Source organism: Ciconia boyciana, chromosome 19, assembly GCF_034638445.1.
Source record: "Ciconia boyciana chromosome 19, ASM3463844v1, whole genome shotgun sequence".
Taxonomy (NCBI): domain Eukaryota; kingdom Metazoa; phylum Chordata; class Aves; order Ciconiiformes; family Ciconiidae; genus Ciconia; species Ciconia boyciana.
Window position 1 is genome coordinate 4,110,698 of NC_132952.1, and position 27,952 is coordinate 4,138,649.

Sequence of the window (27,952 nt, forward strand, 5' to 3'; positions counted from 1 at the left end):
CCTCCAGGGAATCTCAGGGTAGGCAAAAAACTCCTTTGTAGGCACGGAGGAGGCTGCAGGCAGTGACTCTTCAGACTGGAGGTGCCAAGGACTTATTTGGCTGTTGTTGTTGAGGAAGACCCTTAGTAGGGGAGGCAGAGCAGGAAGGTCTTTGGCAGGCAGTATTAGCCAGACCCCAGCTGTGCAGGCACTGAGGAACGTGCTTTGCTGGTGTTTTGGTGTTGCTGGTTTTTTGGCAGCCCTGAGAGCGCTCCGTGCCCCACCTTGAGTTGCCTGGGGAGCTGCTGGTGTGTCTGGTGCAGTGCACAGGCATGGGGAGCTCCTGTCAGGCCTCATCTGACTGCTCCGCTGGTTAGCAGAGGGAACCCAAGCTGCCTTTCTGCTGCAGGGCTTCTCGGCCTGCAGCCCCTGGAATGCCTGTGGAAAATAGAAGTAGCCATGAAATGTGCATGCCTAGTCCCATATTTTTAAAGCAAGAATATGTGGGGGAAGAAGACCAAAGACTCAAAGTTTTCACCTAGATGTTGCACAAGATGATCTGTGGATTATTTCAGCCATGTTCTAGTGCATCATCTAAAGGTGTCCTGACAGTCTGCTCTGGCTTCCTCAGCTGTGTTGTTTAATGCTCCCTAGACAAGGCAGGAGAGAAAAGAGCCCCACAATCTTCTGAACTCATCCTTTAACTCTCCTTGTTACTCCCTTCTCCTCCCCTTCAACTCATCTGGACTGCCTCTTCTGTTACTCGCCTGGGAAGTTCATAATGAAATCCCAGATTCTTTAAATGTATCTTATCCCTCTGGGGACACTGCAGTTGGATAAGGACGCCTGCAGAGAGAGACCCTTCAGAGCATTAAGTGGGGAGTCCTGCCTGGAGCAGAAGAACCAGAACAGCCACTCCAGATGTTCCCGAACACAAGGCAGGAGCTGTATAGGATGCAAACCCCCTCCTGGTGTCTGAACTCCACAGAGAAATGCCCTCAAAGCTCCAGAGGTTGCAGATTGTGTGAGGCGTTTTTTTCCCCTTTAACAGCTGCAGCTACTGTGGATGAGCTGGAGCATTTCCCAGCTGAGTGCATCTGTCTATGGACCAGCATCCTAAAAGCTCTGGGGTCTGGCAGTTGTTTGGGAAACACCCTCTAACCATCAACCCCCACCCCCAAAAAGAAAGAAAGAAAAAGCCTCTAAGATGAAACCAAGATAACTAAATGACGAGAGCACTGTCCTCTCCAGGCTCGGGTAGCTGCATATATGATTGTCAACTTGATGAAATCCCCCCGGATGTAATGAGCTGATTTTCTGCTGTTAATATTGCATCTGCTGATGAAGGATTCGTTAGGATAATGGAACGAAGCTAAAATATAAATGACTCACTGTCAAGAAGCAGCTTTTGCTTGTGTTCTCCTGACAGTTCCTCGGCCATGGCGAGGGAGTTTTGTGTGCTCTGCACACGTTGGCGAGGTGTGTGCGATTATTTGGTCCTGAATGTACAGGGACACACGTGTCAGAGTGTGTTCCCTACGAGCCGATTGCCCTGGTAGCCTGGAAGCCCATGGCGTGCACCCGTCCCGACCTGCTGGCACGTTGCTGGGCAGCTGAGGCACTGGCGTTTTTCTCTGTGCCAGTGATTGCTGCTTTTTGCCTGCCAGAGGGGACTGAACGGTGCTGCCATTGGAGAGCAGCGGCCAGAGAAAGTTGCTCCTGTGCTAGGCTGAGGCTGCCAGAAGAGGTGAGGGAAGGTGTGCTGCTGGAAAAGTATCTGCGCTTTTACTCCAGGTCCTTTTTGAATCTGGCATGTTCCTTTTTTCGTTTTCTTTTGTTGCCAAAGTTGCTGGATTTTCTTTCTGAACAAGAGAAATCAGTTTAAGCATGTTAGAAAGTGAAACTGATCTTTGCTCACAAAGTTTTTTGAAATGCAGAGTATTATTTTCATTGGAAAATGCAAAAAAGATTTTGATAAAAGTGGTCATATTATTGCTGAGTGGTAATCTTACATCTGTGCAGAAAATCTCAAGGTTCCACTGTCTGTTTTGAGAGATGGGGTTGGTTTTCCTTGCAAAAAGTAAAATGGAACCAGCTCCGTCATTGAGGGTATTTCAACTTTAATACAATTTCGCACGCGCGTCCCCACCACTAGTTTGCTCATCCCATTTCAGGGTTGTGTGCACACATCTGAGCATGTGTTAAATCTTTGTTATCAGATGTGCAGGGAGGAAAACCTAAGAATATGTTTACAAATATCTTTGGTATCTTAGACTTTCTGTACATTTCCTAACAGCATTAACCAAAACATAACATTGCCAACCCCTCATTTTACCCTGTGCCTAAGGACATTTGGTGTTTTCCCTTAAAGTCCATGTTCCTGGACACAGGAGACCGAATGAGAATCTCAGCTTTCACTATTTGTTTGTTTTTAATCACATTTCTTGCTCTTCTGATTACCGGGGGGGGGGGGGGGAGAAAACACTAACTGTAATGTCTCAAAAATGAAATTAAAAAAGGTCTTGCTTTCTATTATTACTTTTCAAATCACATTTTCCAGCCAATAATGTTGGGGATTGGAGCAGTGATTTATTTTTATTTGTATTTATTTATGTATTTATTTATTTATTTATTAATAGCTGGAGCTGACACCCTCAGATGTGCTGTTTTTCCAGAGGTGTGAGGTAGCGGTGTCCCAGCCCCTCTAACCTGCACATCTTTGGTGGATGTTCAGATGCGTCTCCCAGTCCAGCAAAGCCTTGCCTTGCCCAGCTCTACTTTTGGGGAGTTCCTCTCACTGTTCAGTCTCTTCTCCTAGCGAGGAACATCGGTCGGTTAATTGAATCATTCTTTACAAAAGACCATGAATATAAATGATGGGGGAGGGGGGAGACACATGAATATGATGCTAGAAATTTTGCATTGAAATATATTTGATGGAAAACAGCTTTCTGACGAAATGAAATTTAGAGTGTGTTCCTGTGTGCGTGTATAAACATACGTATCACTTTTTCAACCCTTTTTGTGAAAACATTTCTTTGCTCTTCCTCGTGATAAACACTACATGGAAGAAAATTTTCAACTAAAAAATTATTTTCCCCAAGATACATGGCAGGAATAACTATCCTTTTCTGACCAGCATTCTATCCAAATTGGAGCTAGTTGTGCAAACTTAAGGAAACAAGTGAAGTAGTGGTCCCTTGCACTGGAGGCAAAGTGCAAGGGACCGTGAAGTCCGGTGCTGGCTGCAGGCATCTGCCCTGGCCCTGTCCCACGGGAACCCCTAAAGATGACTCGACATCAGGACTCTGGCGTGCCAGAAAAGGCAGAGCAGGGACACTTTCCAGGGGATCAGAGTTACTCCCAATGGGAAGGTGGTGCAGAAAAGGTGAAGCTTTTGTGTTTCCGTGCTCTCTATTGCACAAGCTTTAAAGTCCCGGACTCACAGAGGAAGAAGCTGGTGAAGAATTTGCAGTTTCTTTGCTGCCTCTTGGCGATAGTAACATAGCCAGTCCCAGGCAACTGAAAGTCATAAGCTGGGCTCCAAAAATGTGAGATCATCCTAGAGGTTTTGAGATGGAGTAGGTAAATGCCGAAGGGTATGACATTCTTGGACTTGCTTTCTGAATCCTTCAGCCTTTCTGGGCTTTTCTCTACAGAATTAGCCTTGGCAAGGGAGAGGAGGTGGGCAGGGAGGTCTGACCAGCATCCTTCCCTCTTGGCATCTCTGAGGCTTTTTATACCAGTTGCTTAAAGGCAAAGAGCCAGATCCTGAGCCAGCATAAACCAGCACAGCTCCGTCAGTGTCAGCAGGGCCTCCCTGATTCACACCCACTCGGGCTCTCCTCCCGGCATGAGGGAAACTCTTTTGAGGAATTTGGTTGCAAATTCAAGCGCTGCCTGGCTGGGACAGCGTGTCTCTGTTATGGGAGGGACCCCCTTGGCTCTGGGGGCTTGCTGGCATTGGGCAGGCTCAACCTACAGCAACCAGCCTAGGGGGAAATCACAGACCTCCTCTCCCCAGATCCTCCACTCTGTTTTTTTCTGCATTTCCACTCTTGTCCAGGTACCCCTAGGGCCCAGCAAGCCCCGTCACCTCTTCCCACGTATCAGGTCTCTTGGGCCATCACTTGGAGCGTATATGCGTGTTTCTGTGTGTCACACTTATTATTTTTTTTCTGGGGTCCCCTGCTTCATCATTATCTTAATCACTGTTGTGTTAAGTTTCATGCTTCCTTTGACCTTTATTTTCGGCCTGGTTATGCTGTTTATCTGCCTCTGACACTTGTCCCCTGGTGCTATTGCCAGGGAAACCCAGCACAGAGGCCTTTCCCTTTTCCCCCACCCCCTTGTCCCTTTCTGTTTAATTTTTTTCTTTCCTCTTTTTTCTTTTTTTGTCTTTTAACATGGTTTTCCTAAAAAGTTTTTTAATCAATCAAATTTGAGGCAGAAAATAGGCTTGGTCACGCCTGGTCCTTGGGTCGTGTGACACTCACTCAGGGTCCTGACAGCTCCTCAAAAGGGGCACCCGGGACGAGAAGGGGGGACCGCCAGCGCGTTTCCCCAGGAAAGGGCCCGTTTCCATGGCACTGCCCCCACCTCTCCGCCATCCGCCAGCCGACGTGGGCCTGAGGCTCTTCAAAAGGGGCGTTGGGAAGCGTGCGTGTGTGCAGGTCCAGGGAACAAAACGGTGGCGCGGCGGCGGCGGGGGCGTGCTGGCTGCACTGACAGCTGCCGGGGTTCTCTGCCACCGGAGCTCGTGGGGAGCCAGCAGGAGCGACGGCGATTGAGCCAGGGCCCCAGCCAAATCCGTATAATCAGGGGCTTTTCATAAATGCCCCATTTTTCATCCCCATCTAAGGCATTTGCTCCGAGAGAGCTGGTAGCCCTGACGTGGAGGGACAGCGCTCCCGAGTCCTGGTGCACACCCCTGGCTCTGCCCTCCTCGATTGCTCTGCTCCCCCTGCATCCTCCTTCTCCTCCTCCTCTGCCTTCATCTCTGCAGGTTGGCAAGTGCCCGCTCCTCCGCTGAACTCCAGCTCATGCCCCTCTGGCTATGGTAGGGCCCTGCTGGGGCTGGACAACGGAGGGAGCGTGGAGCTGGCCTCGTGGCTATGTCGATGGTGCTGGCTCCCACCACGGCAGGACCTGGTCTCTGCATCTACCTCACCATCCTCGGCACTGTCGCTTTTCCCTCGGGTTCGCCCTGCATCCCTCACCTCTGCCTCTCCCCACCCTGCCCTGGGAGACCACTTGCCCTTCTGCTGCCTTCATCCAAGGCTCTGTGCTGGGGATTTTAAAACACTTTTCTTCCCCCTCCCGCCCCTTTCTCAAGCTGTCTTTTTTCACTCTGCTCCCTCTTGTCCTTCTTTTCCCCATGCCCTTTCCAGTTCTCCATTTGTGCAGGGTCTTTTTCTCTCTCTCTTTTTTTATAATTAATGATTAGTTTTAATTGGTTTGCTTAGGCAGCCTGACAGCAAATTAGCAGGAGCCAGCCCAGGGCTGCCGAATGCCAGGTTTGGGGACTGCTGTGCTTTACAGATGTCGGGGCGGGAGGTGAGGTGAACTCCTTGGGATCCTCCCTTGGCACCCCCCTTCCTGCTGTGCTGGGCGGTGCTGTAGCTGTGCTGCGAGGTGGGGGTCTGGGGCCTTTCCTGGTCCTGGGCTGGTCCTGGTCAGTGCTGGGAAGCTGAGACCGGCTATGGATTGGGACCAGCAGGGCTGCTGGCTCCTGTCCCTCTGTCCCGTGCCTGGCTCCAGCACTCCAGAGGTGGCCGATGGGCACTGAGCTGCAGGGTTGCCTCCAGGATGGCCCCTGTCCCTGTTCTGCTGCCCAGCACTGGTTTTCCTCCTTCTTTTTGCGTCGTCTTTGTTGAGCTGGACTGGGCTCTGCTCAACAGGTTTGAGCAGAGGGGGAAAGGGTGAGAGGCAGGGCAGGATTTCCCCGGAGAGCGCTGTGCCAAGGGGGAGTCCTCAGGAGCAATGAAGTAGATGGCTCTACCCAGTGCTAAAAGGCAGGTAATGGGGAAAGGGTGGGAAGGGAAGGGGGGCTTTGCTCTTTTCTTCCTTCGCAGTGATTTCCCTTTGCTTTGCTTTTCTTTTCTTTGCCTTTTTTATAGCTCCCATTTTTCTTTTTTATGAGAGAGAAACTGCAGGGTTCTCCCAGGGCTGGGAAGAGCGCTCGGTCCCAGGCTGCTCCCAGCCAGATGGAGGGGAAGAGAAGGGGGGCAATGGGCCCGTAATCCTGGGAGGAGAGTTTTTCTGGTTAAAGAGGATTGGGAATTGAGTCTAGGATATTTCAGCATGTTGTTTTAGGAAGAAGGGGCAGACCATGACCTATTTGGGATGCTTGTTACCCTCATTTTCAGCACAAAACTTTGCTGAGAGCACTGACAGCTGTGTAGCCCTAACAATCAGTGTATGTAGTTGGTTTGTATTGCGCTCCTGGTATTGCCTTGTAATGGCAGCCAAGAAAGGAGGAAACAGGAGATAACACGAGTTTCCCTCTCCTTCAGCCCATGCCTTTTTCCCTGGGCACCCCAAGGTCGGCAGGAGATGATAGCTGGGTGTGACTGTGCGGTGAGAGCATGCAGGGCTCTGTCCCGGGAAACTCGGGGTGTCCTTCAGCTGCCCCTCGCTCTGCCCTGTCAGTCACGCTGGTTCCTCGCCTTGGCTCATCAGCTTCTTCCCCTGCTCAGGCCAGGCTTGGGCCAGGCTGGGGACATTTCTGTGCTGCTGCCCCATTCCCTCGCTCCTGAGAGACGGTGTGAGCCACGTTCCTCTCAGCATCAGCGCCTAGACAGGGCCCAGGGCCCGGGCTGGGCTCACAGAGAAAAGGGATGGGGTTTGTATCTGCCTTTTGTTCTGAAACATCTACTCAGCAGATGGCAAGGCCCAACTGCATCTATAGAGCAGCCAGGATATTCCAACCTTTCTGCAAAACCAAGAAGATTTGTTGGGCTGGTGACAGTAGGGGGTGTTTCTTGTCCCCAGCAATTCTGGACCTTCTCAGTTGTCCTTGCTTCAGGTGTTAATGGGTGCTTTTGCCCTTTCCAGACATCAGTCTAACCCCCAGCTGAGTTAATATCTACCTAGGCCTTTTTATGGGATCCAGAGCACATGTAGAACTCAAATCAGAGAGATCTGGCGTCTTCCTGGGATTTCTGTCATGCCGGAACAGCCTTTTCGTCAGTCACAGAGGTCCCTGCTGTATTCGATTCATGAAAGATGGAAGCCAGCGCAAACACGTCTGCTAGCAGATCCGTGTGTTGTTCAGCTGTGAGTGTACTGGCAAACACCATGCTGTGTTACCTTGCTGCAGCCTGGCCCTGTCCCCAAAGACCCGTACGTTTAGAGCTCACTCAGGTGAAAATACTGATAATGCACGTAGAGACTGATGCTGTGCAGGCGTTCCCCGAGGCTCAGAGGCTTTGGTCACAGTGCTCACTCCTCTGCCCCTGCCCTCTTCAGGACATACTCTGTGCATGCCCACACAGCTCGAGTGTCACTCCCCAGTCCTGATGTGACCCTGATGTGACTGGCTTTGCCAGTGTTTTGGACCTTAGTTGAGCTTTGGGCCTCTGCAGAGCAAAGCTAGGGATGAATCTTCCTTTCCTGGAGAGAGAGGGAGAGGGATGAGGGAGAAGTGTGGAAAAATACCTGCTAGAAAAGGCATTTCAGTTCATTTCAGTTCTCTGTGATCTTGGCTTATTCCCACAGCTGATGTCCATGCAACAGCAGAAGGTGCATTTTGAACTGCTGCAAAACTGCCATGTTCTGTGCACTTGAGAAGTCCTCTTTTCCTTTTCATGCACACCCACCCTCTCAGGAGGAGTTTTAAGACCCTTTTCACTTTCTTGTAGGCAGTTTACAGTTCACTGCACTTCAGTGAGCCAGAAGGGACTCAAGGAGTTTGCCATACGCTGCACACCCTTGTGTGCCAACAAGACTGGGACAGATCCAGCTGAGCGTGGTTATGACCCAGGCTGTGTTGTCTGTTTGTCAGTTATATGTTGGCCAGTGCTGAGGAATAAGTCATGCTCAGACTTTTTTTGCCAGGTGAGGCTTGGGCCAGGCCAGACGTGTGACCATGTCCCCGAACCCTGTGCCGTAGCTCCTACTAGTGAGGTACTTGTGGCACTCAGCGAAGAGCTCAAGACTGGCAGCGCTGTGGTGGCTGTATTCCCACCCATAGGGCCGAGCTCAGGGGGTGGGGCACTTGTTTTGAGGCTTACCCAGTTTATTGCTGATACTAGACTGATCGGGACAGTTTCAAAAATCGGTAGTGCCACTGGAGCGTCACGTGCTGTACAAAGTTAAAAAAAGGCACAGCTCCTTCCCCGTGAGAGTAGCCATTCCTCTCCCTGGTGTCAGAGCTGTCCCTTCACTTCTCATTTTAGCAATGCAGGTGGCAACATTCGACCTCTCCCTTTGCAGTTTAGGCGACTCCATTATAATTGTGTAGCTCTTGACAATTGAATAGCAGCTGAGGATCACCAGCTGTTTCACCATAGAGCTACGGGAGGGAAACTGAGGCATGGAGCTGAAGGTGCCTCAAGATGCCCTCAGAGCTCCTGGAGTGACTCACTGAGGGATTATCCCGCCTGGGGTCCTGGCTTGCGCATCCCGCAGGCTGCCAACACAACCCATCGTTGCAAATGAAACTGGGGGGAGCAGAAAGCAGTGTTGCCTCCTGCCCTGCATTTGGCTTGACTTGCCACCCTCCCTCTCCTCTTCCTCCCCTGGCACCCCTCGCTGCCAGCACATGCCCTCAGTCCTGCATCGGCCGGCAGCCCGAGCCGGCTCCTTTAAGGCAGGCACGCCGGGGAATTGTGCACGGTGCCAGCCTTCGCTGCGAGTGCCTCTCCCGCTTCCCCCTCGGAAAGTTTCCTGCCCAATTGTTATGTGCGATCCGATCTGAAAGTTGCTCTCTAAGCTTCTTGTCACATTTTGACTTAATGAAGTGCAACTGGAGTGGGAATTGGGGTTCATCACGCCAGTCTCACTGCGCTCCCTTGTTGTCAGAAAACAGGGGCGGTTGGGGACCGTAATGCAACGCTGCAAGTCGTTATCATTCCGGTCAGTCTGTTTAACACAAAATTAAACAAAGAACTAATTAGTGCCTCATGAATTAATAAATGCGCAGTTGCTGGGTAGGAAGGGGAGGAAGGAAAAAAGGTTGTTGAAGGAAAGATACTGAAAAAGTCGAATTAGGATGTTGTGTCAAGGGGAAAAAAAAAAATCTGAGTCCACTTTGGCGAAGAGTTTGGATCCATTGGTTTCCTTGGAATAAGCTCCCCTCCTCCTCCTGCATCCTGCTTGTCTGCTCTAGAGCAGCAATGTACGGGCAGGCACGGGGAAGAGGGAGGTCTGGATTTCTTCACAATGTTCCCTAGAAGCTGGAGGTGGGATCCACAGGCCAGTAGCCAGATATAATATTTATCCAAAGAGCTTTATGCTCAGATGTGGGAGCTTAGAGGTGTGGGGTGGAAGCCCTTCCTTGGAGAGGAGGGAGGCTTCGAAGATGGTCATGGCGAGCAAGTCTCTCTTTGTCCAAGCACTTTGGAGCTTTGTACTTTCTGCTGAGGGGTGTTGTGTCATGGCTGGGCCTGTCCCCAAAAGGTTTGTCTCCCTCTGACTCAGGGGAAGGAGCCAGCCCGTGGTCTCCTGAAGCAGAAGAGGGGGCTGCTTAGGAAGCCTCCATGGGAAGCCCCACGGAGGAGGACAAGGAGGCAGGGGTGAGGTGGGGAGGAGGAGGAGGGAGGGTGGCGGTGGAGTAAGCAGGAAGAGGGGCAGGGTGAGGTGGTACCCATGGCTTTGGAGGTGGCAACATGTTGCTCATTTTTCTGGAGAATCCAAGATTGTCACAGTAACAGGGTGTAATCTCAGATTAACTATGTCCCAGCAATGCTCCCCCTGCCCCTGCTCCTTGCCCTGTCTGTGCTGTCTGGCCCCGCTTCCGGCATGGAGGCGTGCAGTGCTGGGGAGGACAGCCGGTGCTCCCGCAGCGGAGCTGGGCGTGCGGGCTGTGCTGGACGCCCACCCAGCCGGCCAGCCCCGCAGGTGCCGTGCCGTGCCGTGCTGTGCTGCGAGTGAGCGGGCTCTGCTCTGGCGCATTGTCAGGCAGGGAAGCAGGCAGAGCTGGGGGAGGGAAGAGTCCATCCTTAAGAGGACATGTCAAGTACAATTAGCGTTATCTGTCTAAATATGTACTGGGAACACAGAATACAAGAGGAGGCCTGGCTGGCTTTAATGGAGACATATGCAAGGTCATATTGCCTCATACAATCCCCCAATCTGATTTGGGGATTACACATTCTAAGTAAATTGGCGTTATTCCTCTTGCATCATTGATAAGCTGTGGCCGAAAGAAGGGGAGTAAAAAAAACAATTAAAAACTCAAACCCAAGAATTGACCATGCACAGGGGCGAGGGAGTGAAGCCAGGAAGGCAGAAAGAGTTACAGGCAGAGAGCTCGGGAAAGGGGGAGAGAACAAAAGGGAGGGAGAGAAAAAAAGAGCATGACAGAATGGCAGAGAAAGCGATGGAAAGAGCAAGGAAGAAAGGGAGAACAAAGGGAAGAAAAAGGTGAGAGAGGGGATGAGAGAGCCAGAAGAACAGAAGGTGCCAGGGTGGGAGAAGGACCTCAAGTGGGGGAGCTGTTACTCCAGCCATGTCCTCAGCCTTGTTAGCACCAGGATTTGAGTGGGAAAGGAAGGAGCCAGGCTGGTTATGCATCTTCCTCACCCAAGGGGCTCCCTGTGCTCTGTGTCCGTCCGCCCATCTGGGATATCTCACCAGCTCCTTCCCGCTCTGGGTCCCAGCCAACACCAGGCATCTATCTTTGGCGCAGCATGCAGGCAGTGGTGGAGTGCGAGTGATGGGAGGAGGCCGTCTGTACGCACGGAGCACCGGGGCCCCAAAACACAGGGGCAAGCCACGGCAGCAGCACAGGCTCCCCAGAGCCAAGTCCCTCTCACTTTTGCTCTCCGAGGGACTAAAGCAGGGTGCCTACAACGGGCTGAGTTGCGGCACACACTGCCGCACCCTGGAGAGGGAGGCATGCTGTGAGCCGGTGCTTGGCACAGGCAGTTGGGGCTCCTGGATTCAACCACGGACTCACTGTGCATGACCTTGGGCCAGTTTTTCATTTCACTGCCATGTCTCGGGCAGTTGTGATAGCTGTTTTGGCAGGGTTGCAAAACAGAGACTGCAGGAATGGGCCAAGCACCCTTGCCGTTGTGCATGAAGCCACCCTGTGCTCCCTGCCACCTTCCGGCTCTGGGAGAGGGAAGTCCCTGGCTGGCTGGCTGTGGAGCAGTCCTCCCCCTCCCGCGAGCTCTCCTCCCACCCTGCCTGTGCAGGATAACCCCCTCCGGAAGTCTCACGGCACGGCTTTTATGCTCTGTCACATTTTTGGAACATATGGTTTTAAATAATTCAATTTACTTTTCATGTGTTTTGCTGTGACTTTTTTTCCCCTGTCCCTTTTCTCTTTCCTCCTCACTCTCTGCATTCTCCAGGAAGGAAGACGCACAGATGAGTGGATAAGGGGGTTCAGTGCCTTGGGACCCAGTCCTGCACCCCGTCGTCTTGTGCTCCATTGGTGTGCAAGGGAGGCCTCAGCATTAGCACACTGGTGAACCTCTGGGAAAGAGGGGTCAGCAGAGGAAATGGGAAGATTGGAAAGGGAATAATTTGGCATGGAGCAGAAGGCACCCTTGGATGTGTTGGCAAAGAATGGTGCAGACCAGCACGAGGTCTGTCTGTGGTACCTGGGAAGCAGGATTCAGGCCAGTAATAGCTGCTCTCTCTATGCTAAATTATTCCCAGCCCTTGTTAGGAGTTTCATGCACAGCAAAGTGCAGGAGTGCTGTGTGTCTCGTCGTGTGCGTGGCACTGCATGGTGCAGGCAGAAGCAGGAAAGCACTTTGTTCCCATGCGAAGTCTGAATGCCCCATGCTGGCCCCGCTTGCAGCTGGGTTCTCACCCAGCTTTTGTGAGTGTCTGTGCCTTGGCTCTTGGTCAGGTGTGCCCTGTGCATTAACTGGATCCTTTCTCTTCCCTCTCCAGGATGAAGTGAATTTAGAGCTAAAAACGAGGCAAGAAACCAGGCCTTGAAATCTCCGAAAGGTAGGAGAGACTTCAGACTGCAATGGGTATGTCACTACGCCCTCCTGGGTTCTCTTTTCCTCTGCGTGTCTCTCACACTTTATGGCCTGCTCGCTGTGGTTGTGTCTGCACTAGAACTTCTGGGGTGGGACTGTTGTTAGTTATAAAGAGAGATGAAAACAGAAGAAGGTCTAATGCAGACATGGCCTATGTGTGTCCTAATCCTGTCTTTGTCTTTGTGCACCAGTTGTTCTGGGCACCTGGTTTTGTCACTGTGGGTTTTTGCTCAGTACCTTCTCTACTGCCTCTATCTTTACAGATGAAGAAGTGTGTAAGGGCTTGGGTGAGGAGGTACCCCTTTATCTTTGTCCACATGGGCTGGTGGGAGATGGATCACGTCCTTTCACTGAATAGGATGCAGTCTCCATCTACTGTGAAGTTTTGCTGAGCTCAGTTCACATAATTTAAGATGGTGATGTGCATGCTCTCTTCCTCCTCTGGCACATTTTTGTCTATTCAGACTGCAGCACCGTGCTGGTAGGATGGAAGCAGCTCTGTGTCTTCAGCAGAATCCTGACTTTTCTGGGTTTTCCCTTTACCTAGACCCTCATGTTCTGTGTTACTGCAAAAAAACTCCAACTTTGCAGTCTCCTAGAGCTGGATGGTCACTTAGTCCATGCCTGATAAGAGTTAGAGGCCTAGAGCCCAGGGAAATGAAAGGTGATTGCCTCTCTTAAAAGCCTTGTCTCCATGTGCGGGGTAAGAGAGTCCCTATGCCACCTCAGGTGATGGCCACTGAGAAGTCCCTGCCATGCCGAGGCAGTTCCTGCTGTCCTTGCCTCTTCCTTGGGGCTCCCTTGTGTGTCACCTGAAGAGTTCCCACTCTCTTCCCCGCGTCTCTGTGCTGTATCCTCTGCAGCACTGCCAAGCCTACCCTCTCCCATTGCTCCTCTCCCTCCCCAGGCGCCAAGGCAAGTCTGAGACCAGGCAAGGGCAGGAGTGGCAGTGGCGGTGGGGAGGGTGAGGAGCGCTCTGCCCTGTGGGACATCACCTCAGCGGTGCCGGGAGCACTTCCTGCGGCTGCTGAGAGCATCCCTGCAGCAGTGGGGACCCCCAAGCCCCAGCGTCAGGGAGCTCACAGGCTAAGTCCGAGCAGTATCAGAGGGGCCCGGGCTGGCTGGGGCGGGAGGGGGCCCCAAGCCAGGCTGGGCAATGTCAGAGGTGACCGGTGGAAGGCCAGTGTTATGTAAATACCGCTGCTGTAACATGGCAGGCCTGAATGGCCCTATGCGTCCATCCATCATTGCTGGGGAACAGAAGCCTCCCTGGGAGCACGGGGGGCTGGCAGCGCAGGGCATGCAGACACAGGCAGCATGTGCCCTACTCATAAACTGTTTGTTTTCTTTTTGTCTCTCTCATTTCGGGGCACCCTGCCGAGAGCAACTCTCTGTTTTGTCCTTGCAACCTCTCCCCCAACCTTCCCCCCACCACTTCAGCCCTTCCTTTTCCTCCCTCCTTTCCCCGGCCCTTAAAAAAATGGGGGGGGGGGGAGAGAAAAAAAAAGAAAGTCCCCAGTTCACATTGCGGCTTCTTTCTCTGACTTCAAAGGCTCCCCATCATTGTTTGGGATCGGCAGGCAGTGGCCCTGAAAACGTGATCACAGCCGGGCACAGTGTAGGTCACCACCGAGCGCCATGCTCCAAGCGCTGAAAGGAACAGGCAGATTCTTCCCTTTTCATGCTTCACAACCCTGGTTACAGTGCTCTGCCTCGCCCGCGTGCTCCTCGCTGCGTGGCTATTCTTGCTCTTTTCTCCTCCTTTTCCTCCCGCCCTTCCTCTCTCTCTTTCTCTCAGGTCCCTCATTTCTCTGTCCGTTTGCTCTCATTCTGCCCTCCCCTGTGCCCAGCATCACACACTTTCCACACTTTCTTCTCTTTCTTCTTTCCATTACTTTTCTTCCTCACTCTCTCCTGCCTGGTACGGCACTGCTGCCCCTTCTCTTTCCCCTCTTTGGCACTGTTCTATGAATCACTGTTATCTTTCTCCCTTTTCCCTCTCCTACAGGTCAGCCTGGAGGTTGATTTCCTCATGCTCCCTGTTCCCGTGCAGTAGCAGCCTTCCTCTGACATTTGCCAGCGTTTCTGACTCCCCCTGTGTTACCTTTCTCACTGTGCTCAAAATTGCGGAGGTTCTGTAATCTCTGGATTAGCCCCAGACAGCCTGCAGTCCGGATCTTCCCACAAGGTGCAAGCTGACTGCTTTCATGTGCAATGGGCTTACTCCCCCGAAATTTAGCATGTCCTTACGTGGGGAGGCAGCACGTGGTGCCTGCCAACAGCGTCAGCTTCCAAACTTGCTCTCTGGCTTTGCTGGTTAACCTGCAAGGAGCTAGCAAGTAGGGTTAGTGTTGCGGACAAATTTGTGAAGCCAGGCGCTGACTTCACATATATCAGAGGGAAACAGAGGAAACATCTGAATCTTGTAGGTCTCATGTAGAACCTGACACTGATGGTAGTGCTGGAGGGCAGAGTTAGGCAGGGATAAGGCAGAGTGAAGCAGGCCCAGCAGTTTGAATGGGCATCCCAGAATACTTTTGCAGTGGATTTCAACTGGGGAACATCACCTCGTTGTACTGAAACTTGGGCGCGTGTTTGGCTGCACGGTGAGCCAGAGTCAGAGGGGAACTCCTTGCCTGCAAAACATCCCCCCCAGCAACACCAAGAGTTTCATTTTGTCTGCAGCAGAACAGCACAGGACTCTGCACCCCTCCAGCACCCAGCTGGGGTACAGCCACCCTGTCCTCTGCCCCCGGAAGCGGAGATCACGGTGCTTGTGCCTCTGGTGATTTGTGAGGTTGTTTTAATGCCGAGGAGCCCACCAGGACTTGTCTCTTGCTAAATAGGCATATTAAGGGACATTGCGGCAGGGGTTATAGAGTAATAATTTGTCCTAATGAGCTGGTGTCACGTTCTCCTAGGCCGAGCTGTGCGAGAGCAGGAGCCGTGGTAGGAAGGGGCCGCACTTGCTGACCTGTCAGCCCAGGTTAATGAAGTACTGTGCCGCTTGGGGGGTCAGAGAGCAGGAGCTCAGCCAGCCTGCAGCGGCTCAGGGGGGCTGGAGGGGAAAGACAGGGCTCTCCCCTGAGCTGAATGCCCCGGGTAAAGGCCTGTGCCCTGCAGGACGGCGCAGCAGGATGCACGTTATGACACTGGGATCTCTGTGCTGTGCTGGTGGGCTGAGTGCCTCTGCATCCTCATCAAACTGTCTCAGAGGTGAACCTGCTGTGGCTGGGGTTTGGCAGGGGTTTGTCCTCTGGCCTTGCAGACAGCCCAGGTTGGCACACGTGGAAGGAGGCTGGAAGAGTAAGAGAGAATAGATCTCACCTCTCTTACAGGTGCTCCCAAGACTGGTAGGGCTGAGCTCCCACACAGCCAGACCAAAAGAAAAATTCCTCGCGACACCAGGGGATAGGTGCAGGCAAGTGGCCGGTGGTGATGACTAGTGTCTAGCTAGGAGGTTTACAGAGAGATGCTGTGTGTTCATCCTCACCTTTCTCTGTGCACAGAGTGTATGAACAGCCAGAGGAAGTTCTCTCTGTCCTTCCTGTTCCCTCTTTCTCCTCGCCTTATGCTTCCCCATGGCTTGCTGAGATCCTTGCCTTGCATGGCAACTCTGAACCCAAGCAGTTGCTTCCATCCTGTCTGGGTAGCTGGGCAGCAAAGGCACAGGGAGAGTTTTGCCAGTCCCACAAATGAACGGTATTAGGGAGCAGGCTGGTGGCAGGACAGCCTGGGCAGCTGCGGTTTGAGCACTCTGCAGGAGAGGGGAGGAGAAGCCAAGAAGGGGGAGTCCTGGCCCACCTGCTGCCTTGGGGATCCATGGCCTGGCTCGCCCCTGTGCATCACACCACGCCGTGCGTGCTGGGGCGGGACAGCGCCCTTGGCCACACCAGCGCCCTGTGGTCTACAACAGAAACCCTGTATACCATCTTCCTCCTCCTCCCACTTGTCTTTCTTTGCTCCTTCCCCCCCTGCTTCTCTTTGCTTTTCTCTGTCTCCATCTCTCTCTCCCTTTCATCTACTCAGAAGGCTTTACTCTACTTCCTTGTCACCCTAATTGATTGCATTAACCTTTCAGCGTATTGGATTTCCCCAGCACCGTGCAGAGCGCACTGTGCAATATGCTTATAATCTGGGCTGTAATGGACAGGGAGCAGTCAACAAGCCCCTGCTCCAACAGGTTCTGCTGACAACTTCTTCTTGGGGAGGGGGAGAGGGAGCACACCGCTGGGGCCTGCCCGGCGTGTCTGTCCTGCAGCCTGCGCAGACCCGGCCTCGACACTCCCCAGTGAGCAGGGTGGCAGTGTTAGCTCGTGAGAACAGTCCTTTGAAAAGGATCCAGCTTGGGAAGCAGGGGGGAGATGTTGTATTTGACCCTATTCCTGTAATTTTTCCTTGTGTCTGAGCCCCCCCTCTCCCCTGTCTGCTCTGTCTACAGTTTTGTTCCATCTGTTCAATACTAAATTAATGTACACTTTACATTTAGGCACTTGTTGCTAGTGGCAGGATGAGAAGACAATATCACGGAATCTGTATGTTTTCACATCGTGCTTGCCTTTGCCTTTTCCTTTAATTTTGGTGTATGAGGATGTGAGGGATGTGGACACTTTTCCTGGGGTTTCAAAGATATAAAAACATAGGAATATTGTGCTCATGAGGAAGACAGCACCAGGGTGCAGAGGGATCAGGAGGCAGAAGCCCTGAATTATATCTCAGGCTTGGCCTTGGATAAATCCTTTCACTCCCTGGTACCTTATTTCTCTCCCAGGATGGCGGAGCTGTGATTTCGGTGCCCTGTAATGTGCTCCAGAGTCTGCAGGAGGGCTGCAGGGAGACCCAGGGCTGTTATCTCTGCTCACTGGGCAAGGATGGGAAAGTGACTGCAGACAGGCGGTGAAGCTACACAGCCAAGCGTCACCGCTCACGCTGACTGTGAGGCAGGAAATAAACCCACAAGATCAGTGGCAAGAGCATGCGAATCTGTTAAAGGCCTGGCATCCTGCTGGTGGTCAGGGCCAGAGGCAAGAGATGCTTTGGCGTTCGTTTATTTTAAAGGACTGCAGTGATGGATCTGCCACAATCTTCTCATGAAGGTGCCCCCTTTAAAGTATCCTAGCGTAGGCTTCAGTTCAGCAAAATGGTTTGAGCACTGGGTTGAGTTTTCTTAAGCCAAAGTCATTTAAGCACATATTTAGAAGTTTAATTCGACATGGACCGTAGGATGAGACGTAGAGCCTTGTGAGGCCCTTTTATATTTCTCCTTTTTAAAGAACATTTAGCACAAGATGGGTCTTCATTTATGGTTATGGCTCATGGTGTAAAAAATAGCAATAGTGGAAGGGTTTCTGATCACTTCATAGGTCTTTAGCTCATCATCTTGTTAAAAGCAGAGTTACTACCGCCGCTTTAGAAGGTGGCCCACTCTGCTCTGGGCATGTTTAGAGCTGGCATTTAGAAACTTTGCAAGTGCCTGAGCACACCAGGAGGAGGGGACGGGGCTGTATCGTGAAAGGTAAAGGTAAATCCCTAGTCTCTCTTTGTTTTTCCAGGAAGAAAGGAGAAATGACCAAGAGTCAGAGAGAGGAAAAAAACTTTATTCCAGGTGATCATTCCGAAAAGTGGGAGGCTCCTTACAAGCCAGGAGGTAGTTGAGGGGAGGGCCTTTATTTTAGGTTAAATAGAGAAGGAATAGGAGCAGGAAGCAAAGGATGAGAAATTTGAAACAAGCAAGAGAGAAATAGAGGGAGCGAGAGCAGCACCTCCTAAATGGAAGAGTAAACAGGCACTCCGAGGCATTAACTTAATTGATTGTTCTGCAACAGGCTGAACGCTGTGTTATTCTGTCGCCGTGGCAACAACCCAAAAAAATTGTCAGCCTGTTTGGATGAAGTGAAGCGAAACATTCTCTAATTTGCGGTGATCCGGGTGTTTGTTTTCCTTCCGAAGAGGCGGGGGCTCTATTGATCTATTGTTTGCACAGAGCTTTTTTTTAATGGCGATATGGGGAAAGCAGGAGGCTAGGGTGTGCTCCCGGGGCAGGTGAGGCAATGGGGGTGTCTCTGCCGTGTTTCCCCAGATCTGCCTTTGCAGGGTGACCACGCAAATCCAGCTGAAACTCCAGCGGTAGAAACCGTCCCAAGGAAGCTTGAGGACAGGGGAAAGTGTTTGGCTGTGATGAGCTTGTGCCAGAACTACTGCTTCGGTCCTTCCTGTTCTCATCCCTTTGGGTTCTTGCAGTCCCTCCTGTATTGCGGTCTCTGGTGTTAGGTGAGGACAGCTACAGCTGCCGCAGGGACAAGAGCAGCTCTGTCACCCCCAACTCCCTTCCCAGATCCATGCTATTCTGTTTAATGTGCCTGTGCACACCCTGTGCTTGTGGGAACGTGTCATTGCACACTCGCTGGAAAAGAGAAGTCATGTTTGAGTTTTATCCCAGGACCACAGCTGTGGTAAGATAACAAAGTGCCCATGTTCTGGTTTTGGCTGGGATAGAGTTAATTTTCTTCACAGTAGCTAGTCGGGGGCTATGTTTTGGATTTGTGCTGGAAGCAGTGTTGATAGCCCAGGGATGTTTTTGTTCCTGCTGAGCAGTGCTTGCACACAGTCAAGGCCTTTGCTGCTCCTCACCCCACCCCACCCCACCAGCGAGTGGGCTGGGGGGGCACAAGAAGCTGGGAGGGGGCACGGCCAGGACAGCTGACCCCAACTGCCCAAAGGGCTGTTCCATACCATATGACGTCATGCTCAGCATAGAAAGCTGGGGGAAGGAGAAGGAAGGGGGGACATTCAGAGTGATGGCGTTTGTCTTCCCAAGTAACGTTATGCAGATGGAGCCCTGCTTTCCTGGAGATGGCTGAACCCCTGCCTGCCGGTGGGAAGTGGTGAAGGAATTCCTTGCTTTGCTTTGCTTGCGTGCGCAGCTTTTGCTTTCCCTATTAAACTGTCTTTATCTCAACCCACGAGTTTTCTCACTTTTACTCTTCTGATTCTCTCCCCCATCCCACTGGGGGGGGAGTGACCGAGCAGCTGTGTGGGGCTTAGTTGCCGGCTGGGGTTAAACCACAACAGCCCACTTTGTGTTACAGCAGCAGAGAGATGAAATCCCTGGGCCAAAGGATGGGGGATTTTGTCCCCTGGGGCAGGGGGCCAAGCTGCTCCTTCAAGGGGCTGTGCAGGACAGGAGGTGGGGATGGCCCCGGTGGGACGGGTGGGAAGGGTGAGTTGCTGCAGGCACAGCTTGGGTCAGACCCCGGGGGTGGCAGGGATGGGAAGAGGCACCACAAGTTGTGCAGTGGCTTGTGCACCTCGTCAGCTGCATCTGGCCGTGCACAGCCCTGGGGGCCAGGAAGGAGCTCCTGGGGATGCCACTTGCTGTCAGCACATGCTTGGTTTCAGAGTGAAATGTCGCTGCGGCACTTGCTTTAGCTGGGAAATGTTCAGTCAGAATGCAAAAGCCCAGGAGACCGGGGAGCCAGACCATGTGGCCAGGCGTGAACAGCAAGGCCTTGGGCCAAAGACATGACTCCAAGAGATGGGTGCTGTGGCAGTGGAGGGGAAAGCTGGCAAAAAGGTGCCTTATAGGTCTGCAGCAGGGGGAACAGGCAAAGATGGCTCTGAGCCAGTGGGAGGGTGAGTGGCAGAGGTGGCTCTGGGCCAGCGAAGGAGAGCAGAGAGGGTTTCCTTGTGACAGAGGATCAATAAGAGGGACAGGCTGCTGACCTTCCTTGTACATGGCCCTGCACGGAGGTTTCACCCTCTCATTTGAGGTTTTCTGCACTCCCACGGCCTTTAGGCACCCCGGGGGGGAGCACCATGTTTCCCATCCAGGCAGATCGTCCTCATTACTCCTCAGCAGTGTCCCAGCCCATGCACAGCTAGTCCAGCTGCTGCACAGGGGCTGGCTAGTTGATCCCTAAGATTTCAGGGAGAGCTGTAGAATAGGTTAGTCTCAAGTGCTGGAGAGTGTTGCTTTGTGGGATGTGCAGGGGCAAAAAACCCACGGTATGTCCCTGTGCTCTTCCTGCCTCCCTCCCTGCTCCTTTCTCTGTTGTCTTGGGGGCTTTTCCTCCTCTGTTTGTACTGTTTTTGCTTTATCACCCTTTTTCTCTTCTCTCTCTCTCTCCCCCTCTCCTCTATTTCACTCTCTTCATCCGGTTTTTAACTCTTCTGCTCTGTTGCTCTTTCTCACAGCGTAGATGTGGGTGGGGATAAGAGACTGTCACTGGCGGGCAAGCAGCGTCCCTAGGCACTGTGTCCTGCTTCGGGATCTGTCCACCGTGCACTTGGTGGGTGTGTGTGGGTGGGGGCACCGTGGGCAGGTGAGAGAGGAGTGCTTCATGTCTCCCAGGAGAAAGCTGAGCTGCCAGTGAAAGTTTGGTGGTTATTGGCGTCAGGAGAAGCTAAATAACCCTGTAACTGGTATGAAGGTGAATTCACGGTCTAGTGAGCACTGAAAATAGGAGAGGGCTCTGAGACAGGCAAAGTGTGGAGAGGCAAATATAACTTGCCCATGGCTCAGGGCAGTGCTGTGTCTCTAGAGCGGGGTAGGGGATGTGTGCTGTTGCCATCCTGAGCATCAGCCGCAGCACACCACCTTCTGGGGGGCCGGCCGGGATGAGGAAGGTGCTCTGTACTGCAAGTTCGGCGACAAATGAGGCATGCATACATTGACATGGCAAGAACGCCCGCGGAGAAAGTCTCTGTACCTGTGTCTGTGGACAGCCATGCAACGTCTGACTGCACAGCCCTGGGTGGCTGTGCACACATGGTGTACATGCATATGGGTGGCCGCATGCCCACACAATGCCATGAGGCTGTGCACATACATGTGCACAAATGTGCAGACAGCTGTACCCACGCAGGATCTCGCAGGTTCACATCTCTGCGTGTCCGTGTGTGGGGGTGCATCCACAGCTATGTGAACACAGGGGCGCAGACACACACACTACAAATACAGTTCTCTGCCGTCTGCATCGGCTCACAGTCAAGTCAAATTCCTCTCTGGTGTAAGTACACTCTAGTCAGGCAGCACAGGCAGATTTATCCCAGCATATCTTGAACGTCTGTGCAGTTACCTGCTGTGAGCGAGAGAAGAGTTGTAGGAAATCTATTCTCCTTCCAGCTGGGAGAGGCTGATGCCTTGGAGTACCAGGAGATGTGCAGAGAGGAAACCCCCTTCAGCTTTTCACCTGGAGCTGCTAATCTCCTTGCGCCGAATCCCTGGAACAGGGGAATTGCATTTGAAGCTCAGCCAGTGGTGATTTAGTGTTAGACATTTGCAGAAGAGACTTTGATTAATTCGTAGTAAAATCAAGTAGCACTTGGGTGCCAGCACCACATTCCAGGGTGAGCCGGCGACCGAGGTGCGCGCTGGGCGGGCTGCCAGGTGCCTGAGCAATCCCCGCGGAGGTGGCAGCGCCATCCAACCCACAGCCTCTCCCTGCTTGGGCTTCTTAATTATTAATTTATTTTTCTCCCTTCCTTGGCAAAAAAATAGTATTTGGTAACGACCTCAAATTGCAAAATGCTGATGATTTGGAGAATGTGTCACAGAAGCTCCAGGGTGATAAAGGGGAGACAAATCCCAGCCAACAATCCGGCTCAGCCAGTTTGCCTATTTATTAAAGAAAAAGCCCAGATCATTAACTTTTTTGTTGTTGTTCTGTTTGCGGGCAACTCCCTGCTGGCAACTTTCGGGCGCCCAGTAAATTAAACCGAGTATCGGCCTGGTTCGGGGCAGCCTGAGCACCTAGTTAAAGCTGTGAAATGCGTTAGAAACTGGCTTCGTTTATGTTAGCGCATGAATAAACCCTTTAGGGTACCATGCAAAAGTGCTCTCTGGCATAAAAGCAGTGTCGGAAAATCCTCACTCGCAGCCTCGTGGAGGGTCAGGTATTGTAACTGGAGAGCTGAGCTTCACTTCTCCTCCCACTGTTTGTTCACACAGTTAATTGCCCCACGACACGTTGCTGTGCCGTGTTGGTCCCCGGAGAAGCAGGGCTGGAAGAGAGCATCTGTAGGCACAGGCTTTGTTGGTTCCCCATTTGCCTGCTTGGTTTGGTTGTTGAATAAAGAACAGTTTAGGGATGGGCTTACCTGCCTGGTGCCTCTGTGAACTCAGAGAGTTCCCCGTGCTATCAGGGAAGCGTGATCATGTCCCCCTCCTCTGGAACATCCCACGTGTTCGCTGAAGTAGTGCTTCAAGCTAAATCAGTTTGCTGAGGGCTTCAGCTTCCCTTAATTCAGTGTCAGGACCAGGCTTGCATGGCTATTATTCAAGAAGCTTTATCAGAAGCACAAAGCTAGCATCTGCCCTCCTGCTTCCCTCTGGGCATCACCAGCTCTCCTGCCCTGGGTTTGGCACACAGAGACTCGAGGGACTGCCTCACAGAGCCCATTTGCAGGCAAAACTCGTTTCAACTCCTAGAGAGTCTTGGCTGTTCCACTGGCTAGAGGAGCGTGGTGGCTTGTCACTAGGCGCTGGCAGAGCAGTGTGGCAGTGCAGAGAACCAGCTAGAACTGAGGAGCTCGTCTGGGAAAAGGGAGCAAAGATGCTGCTGAGATCGCTAGCCTCTCCCCTTTCCTCTTTCAACCCAACTGAGTTGTAATTAGGCCTGGATTTTAGGTTTTAATCTCAGCTGATGTCCAAGCTCTTTCCCTCAGAGGCAGCCACCTTCTTCCCTAGGCCTGGTTCATGTCCCTCCACTATAATTTCTCTGGTGAAGCCTGCCCAGACCCATGCTCACATGGGTGCTGATGGGAGGAGAAGGGTATTTTTCAAGGTTTCTGCTAGGTTTTTTTCTTCTGAAATACAAGGATGTGCAATTTTTTTAGTTTCAATTTAGCATTGGAGAATTTTATAATTTAGTAATTAAAATCTCTGATAGGCTTTAGAAATTGCAGCTAATTGAATTTAATGGGAAGATGATTTTCAATTTTATTTGATTACCCGGACCCCTGGCATTGGTATTTATGGGAAAAAAATGGGAAATGTGCTGTGTGGGCTAAGATGGCATAATTGAATTAGGGCTAATCGGATTTCTTCGTCATGAATTTCACTATAATTTTCCTATAATTTTCCATTAGATATCTAGTTTACAAATATTCACAAAGAAATGAAGCTCTTTCGGAATGGAGATTGCTGGCTAACAGGATTACAGGGACGATAGCTCGGCACTGCCAGCCCGGGCTCCTTCAGTAATGCAATCGCTGCGTCTGCCTCACACTTACCGCCCGCTGCTGCTCCCCGCACCCCCTCCGGCCCACTGCCAGGGCTCCCGAGGGGCCGCAGCCGCGCTTTCTCTGGGGTCTTTGCTGCCTCTTCACGGTGGTGTCCATGTGCCACTTCACTGCACACATGTCCTTGTGCACAGCACACGTCCCTGCCGGTGCAGTGCCAGTGCGTGTGCATGCGCGGCGTTGGCACGTACCCGGGCTTGCTCAGAGTCACTTGCGTGCGTGCTCGCATATCCCCTGTGTCAGCACCAGCGATGCTCAGGCAGCCTCGTTGCACAAGCAGGGCCAGCCCACACGGATGCACGCGTGCTGCATCATGGGCATCTCTCTGCATGCACTCGTCACTGTGTCTCACGCACGAGGGGATGCTTTGCCTTCCCTTCCTGTTGCTGTGGTCACAGTCAGGAGAGGTCACAGTCAGTCCCCACTGCATGCAGTCCAGGGTCTCCTTTCTCTGCTCTTGCTGCCCATTTCTTACCTCCTCCATCATCTCCCCTCACTTCCCTGCTGTCACTTCTAACAAATGAGTGTCCATCCTGCCTGCTCCATCAGGGATGGTCCCCAACAACCCTCTGTACCTGCCTCAGTGCCCCGCATGGAAGCAGGGCTGACACAGCCTCTGCCTGTGATGGGGCAGGTAGAGGCAGAGTGGATAAGGTGCCAGGCTCCCTCTGCCTTCCCTCCCTTCCGCCTCTCGCTCCTGCCCAAGCCAGGTCAAATCCAGAATGAATTTATGGAGACCATCCCTACTCCACAGCGTCAGAGTCCCGTAAAATCCCGTTTGTGTCTCTGCCTGCCCCATCTCTGTTGCTTGCTGGGCTGCATGTTGAAAGCCTTTCCCCGTCTGCTGGTGTGACCCAGCTCATTTTGGGGGACAGTTGCTGGGAAAGCAAGTCATTACCCTGGGGAGTAAGTAGGATAGCAGCTCCTCTCTACCCAGAATCTCTTGCCATCTCTGTGGCATCAGGCCTTCCACATTTGTCCAAAGCAGGACAGTCTCTGCTAAAACATCCGTGACAATCCAGCCCTGTCCTGGGTGCCCAGGCAGGCATCACGCTGGTGTGCTGCAGCAGCCGTACACGGGACCTCCTGTGTTTGTACACTTATGTGTGGATGTGTGTGTGTGCACATGACGTGTGCCTCGCATTTTTGTTTGCATCCAAGCGTGTGTGTGCAGGAACGCAAGCTGGCTTGCAGCTCCTCTAGACAGAAATCACATTTTTGTTTTGTGTTTGCCCTGTGCTCTGCAGGAATGGGTCTTGCCCAGCCTGGCACCTGCCCTTGGGCAGCGGTCTCCTGGTGCCTCCGGAGGCCATGGTGTGCCTGGTGTGCCGAGCTGGGGCTCGGGGGCTTTGTGAGGGCAGCTCTGGGCTGGCTCAGGGTGGCATTTGCTGGTTTTGCAGGCAGAGTGCCTGCTCTTCAGTGCCAGGTACCTTCCCTGTTGGATGTGATGCCTGGGTAGGACTATCCCCTTGCCTCCTTGCCCTGAAATCCCCAGGCTGCACTTTTAATCGCTGTAGTAAATCGTAACTAATTGTTAGTGCGTTCAAACCCCTGCCACTCCTTCCCCCTAAGTCTTCTGGGCCCCTGTGGAGCACGAGGACGCGCAGTGTACATTCACTGCCGTATGGCCTGCTCCTGGTACAGTCATTCCCTCTGGGCAGTGGTCAAGAGATGAGCAGCATTTGGCTTCCAGCAGATGCTGGAAGCTGTGGAGTGTCTGGAAGAGCAGCAGCCACATGGTGGGGAGCTGGTGTCAAACTGTTTGAGTAACACCAAGGAATATTAAATGGCAGAAGCGATCCCGGCAGAGCCCCACCCGCCACACTGAGACTCAGCACAGCCGCTTTGGCAATGCTTTCTGGGCACCATGTGCCAATAATGTGATTGAAACTGAATTGAGAAGGAAGGAGCGAAAGAGAAGGAAAGGGAAAGAAAGCACGGATTGTCTGCTCCTGCCGCCCAGGCCCCGAGGCCTCCAGGCGCCTCCCTTGACGAAACAGAAATCAAACAAAATTACAGAAATAGGGCAAGAGCATTTGCCTAATAGACTCCCCAAGCAGGAGCAGGAGGAGGAGCACAGCGCTGCCAGATCTCCAACCTGCAATCTGAGAGCCAGCGCCCTGAGCCCACATGAATCCAGAGCACGGCCCCAGGCCCCGGGGTCAGCTCCAGCTGAGGAGGGAGAAACTGCCAAGAAAATGGGCTAAGCATAAAAAACAAAGGTAGAAGAGACACACAAAGGGGGATGTCCCACATATCAGCGTGACTCACCCCCTGCTCAGCCCTGGCACACTGTCTGCGGGGAAAGCATTAAACTGTAATAATAATAATAAATTAATCATCCTTCCCCCTCCCATTGCACTTTTCATCTAAGGATCTCTGAGCACCTGGCAAACATTAATTACTGAGAGCTCCCGACGCCCCTGGGAGGGTGGGAAGGGACAAGGAGAGATCTCTTCACCTGCCGCAAAAGGGCAGCCGTGGCTGGAGCGGATGGGGCGGCTCTAGCCGTGGCTCTGAACGTGGCTCTGAACGGCGGCGCAGTTCAGAGCAGGATGAGGGGTGCTGCCTTCCCTCGAGTGCTCCTGGGGACCGGGGGGTCCAGGAGCCGCTTCATGCCAAGGCACGGTCAGAGACAGCTTTTCCTCAGAGAGGGTCCATACCCTGGAGGGATGGGGGAACAAGGGGAGATGCTGCCCTAACGGGCGGCACAGGGGTCCCCAAAGGAGCAGAAAGCTCCACAGCCTCTGAGAGAGGAGAGAACAAACTTTTCTTGGGTAAGAGGCAAAGGAGGGAAGATGGGGAAATAAAACTTGATCCTGTGACTGGAGATCGCTGAGATAGGAAATCAGGCCTTGCCGTTGCGTCAGCTGCAGGGCGTGGACTTCACCTGAAAAAACACCTTGGCAAGTTGTTCCTGCAGGGAGGAGTGGGAGGGACAGTGGGAAGTCTGCAGAGGGGATCCTCCGGGTGTGTTTAGGTTGTGTGTGTGGGTTCATGTGTGTCATGGTGTATGGATATGTGTGTATTTGAATACGAGTGAGCACAGAGTATTATTTTCTTTGTTGGAGTGCATATGCATGTTGTGTGTGCGTGCTGGGATGGGAGGGGTGAGGAACATTTGTATACTGATGTGTGAACGTGCTCAGCTTGGTGCATGTAGAAGAACAGGTATGCTTAGAGGGTCTGCGTGGCTGCGTATGTGCAGTGACGCATCTGTGTTACAGTGTGTGTTCCCCCTCATAAGGAGTCTGAGATACAGCTGGGGCCCCTCTCTTAGGGAACAGCGATGGTGAGCAGAACTCCCACTGCTTAAATATTAAGTTCATAGGAGAAGTGAAAATGGAGAAATCTGCGTGACGTGAGGTGCAGTGAACTTATGGGACCCGTCAGCAACCTCACACCTGAAAGAAAGCATCGGGTCCAAACTGAGCTATTACAAAGCCAGAGATGAACCAGCACAAACGTTTCTGGTGCTGTCCATCGCTTCCCAGGGTAGGATATTCCCTGGCAGGTGCTGTAGCATCTGACTCAGGCGTAAGGACCAGGGCCGCTCTGTCGAGGATTGTGGGTGATGTTGGCTGGGCTGGTGTCTGTGTTGGGGCCGAGTAAAACGCAGACAGGCAGCACCAGGTGACAGTGCTGGTCGGGGCCGATAGCATGGTTAGAAACTAGCAGGGGAAGTCAGGGTGATGCTGATAATGTTTTGCCCATCGCTCTTAAAGCAGTAGCTTGCCTGCACCAGGTGGGAAGGGGAGCCCCGTGCAAGGGCTCAGCTGCGGAGCGCTGCTTGGCTGGGCTCCTGCTGCCTGGTGGCTGGGCAGCACCCCGGGCAGGGAACGCTTGCCTCCTGCCTGACACTACTGTCCCCACCCTGCTTCCTGGCCCGGAGGGTCCCCGGGTGGCTCTGTTTCACTAGACTTTGTTTAGATTTTTTCCGGGAGATGCCAGAATACTTGTGGTTTTCCCAAGTGACTCCCCCTTTCTTCTTCCTTCTCCCTGCCCTCTGGCCCCGTGTGCTGCCCGTACTTTTTTACGCATGCAAATGCAGCGCTTGCCGAGATGATGAGTTGCAGTTGCAGTGTTGGGTCTCTGGGCTCAGGACGCTCTCAGGTGCAGCGTGTCCTGGTGTGCGGAGCCAAGCAGACCTGGGCTCCTTCCAGCCCTGTGACTAACCTGTCCGGCCACTTTTGACGAGTCACTTCCCTCGCTAGTGCCTCAGTTTCCCCATCCGTGCAGTGGGGTAACGATGCTGGCCTCCTTTGAAAAGCACATTAAGTTCTGCTTATAAAAAGGGTTTAAGAGCTGGTGAGTTCACAGACTGCTCCCCAGCCCCGGTGAGGAGCCCTGCTCTGCCAAAATCCACAGAGCCAAACGTGGTGTGTTCACAAAAACAGCCTACAACCTGCTCAAAATACCTATTTAATCAGGTAAATAATCTGCTCGTTTGTTTTAAAGAAAGAGGCTTATATCTGTGTTTACCCAACACGCCTCTTAGAACCTCCCTCGCATTCTTTGCTACTTAGAAAAATAAAGCAACAAAAAATGAGGAAATTCACTGCAAA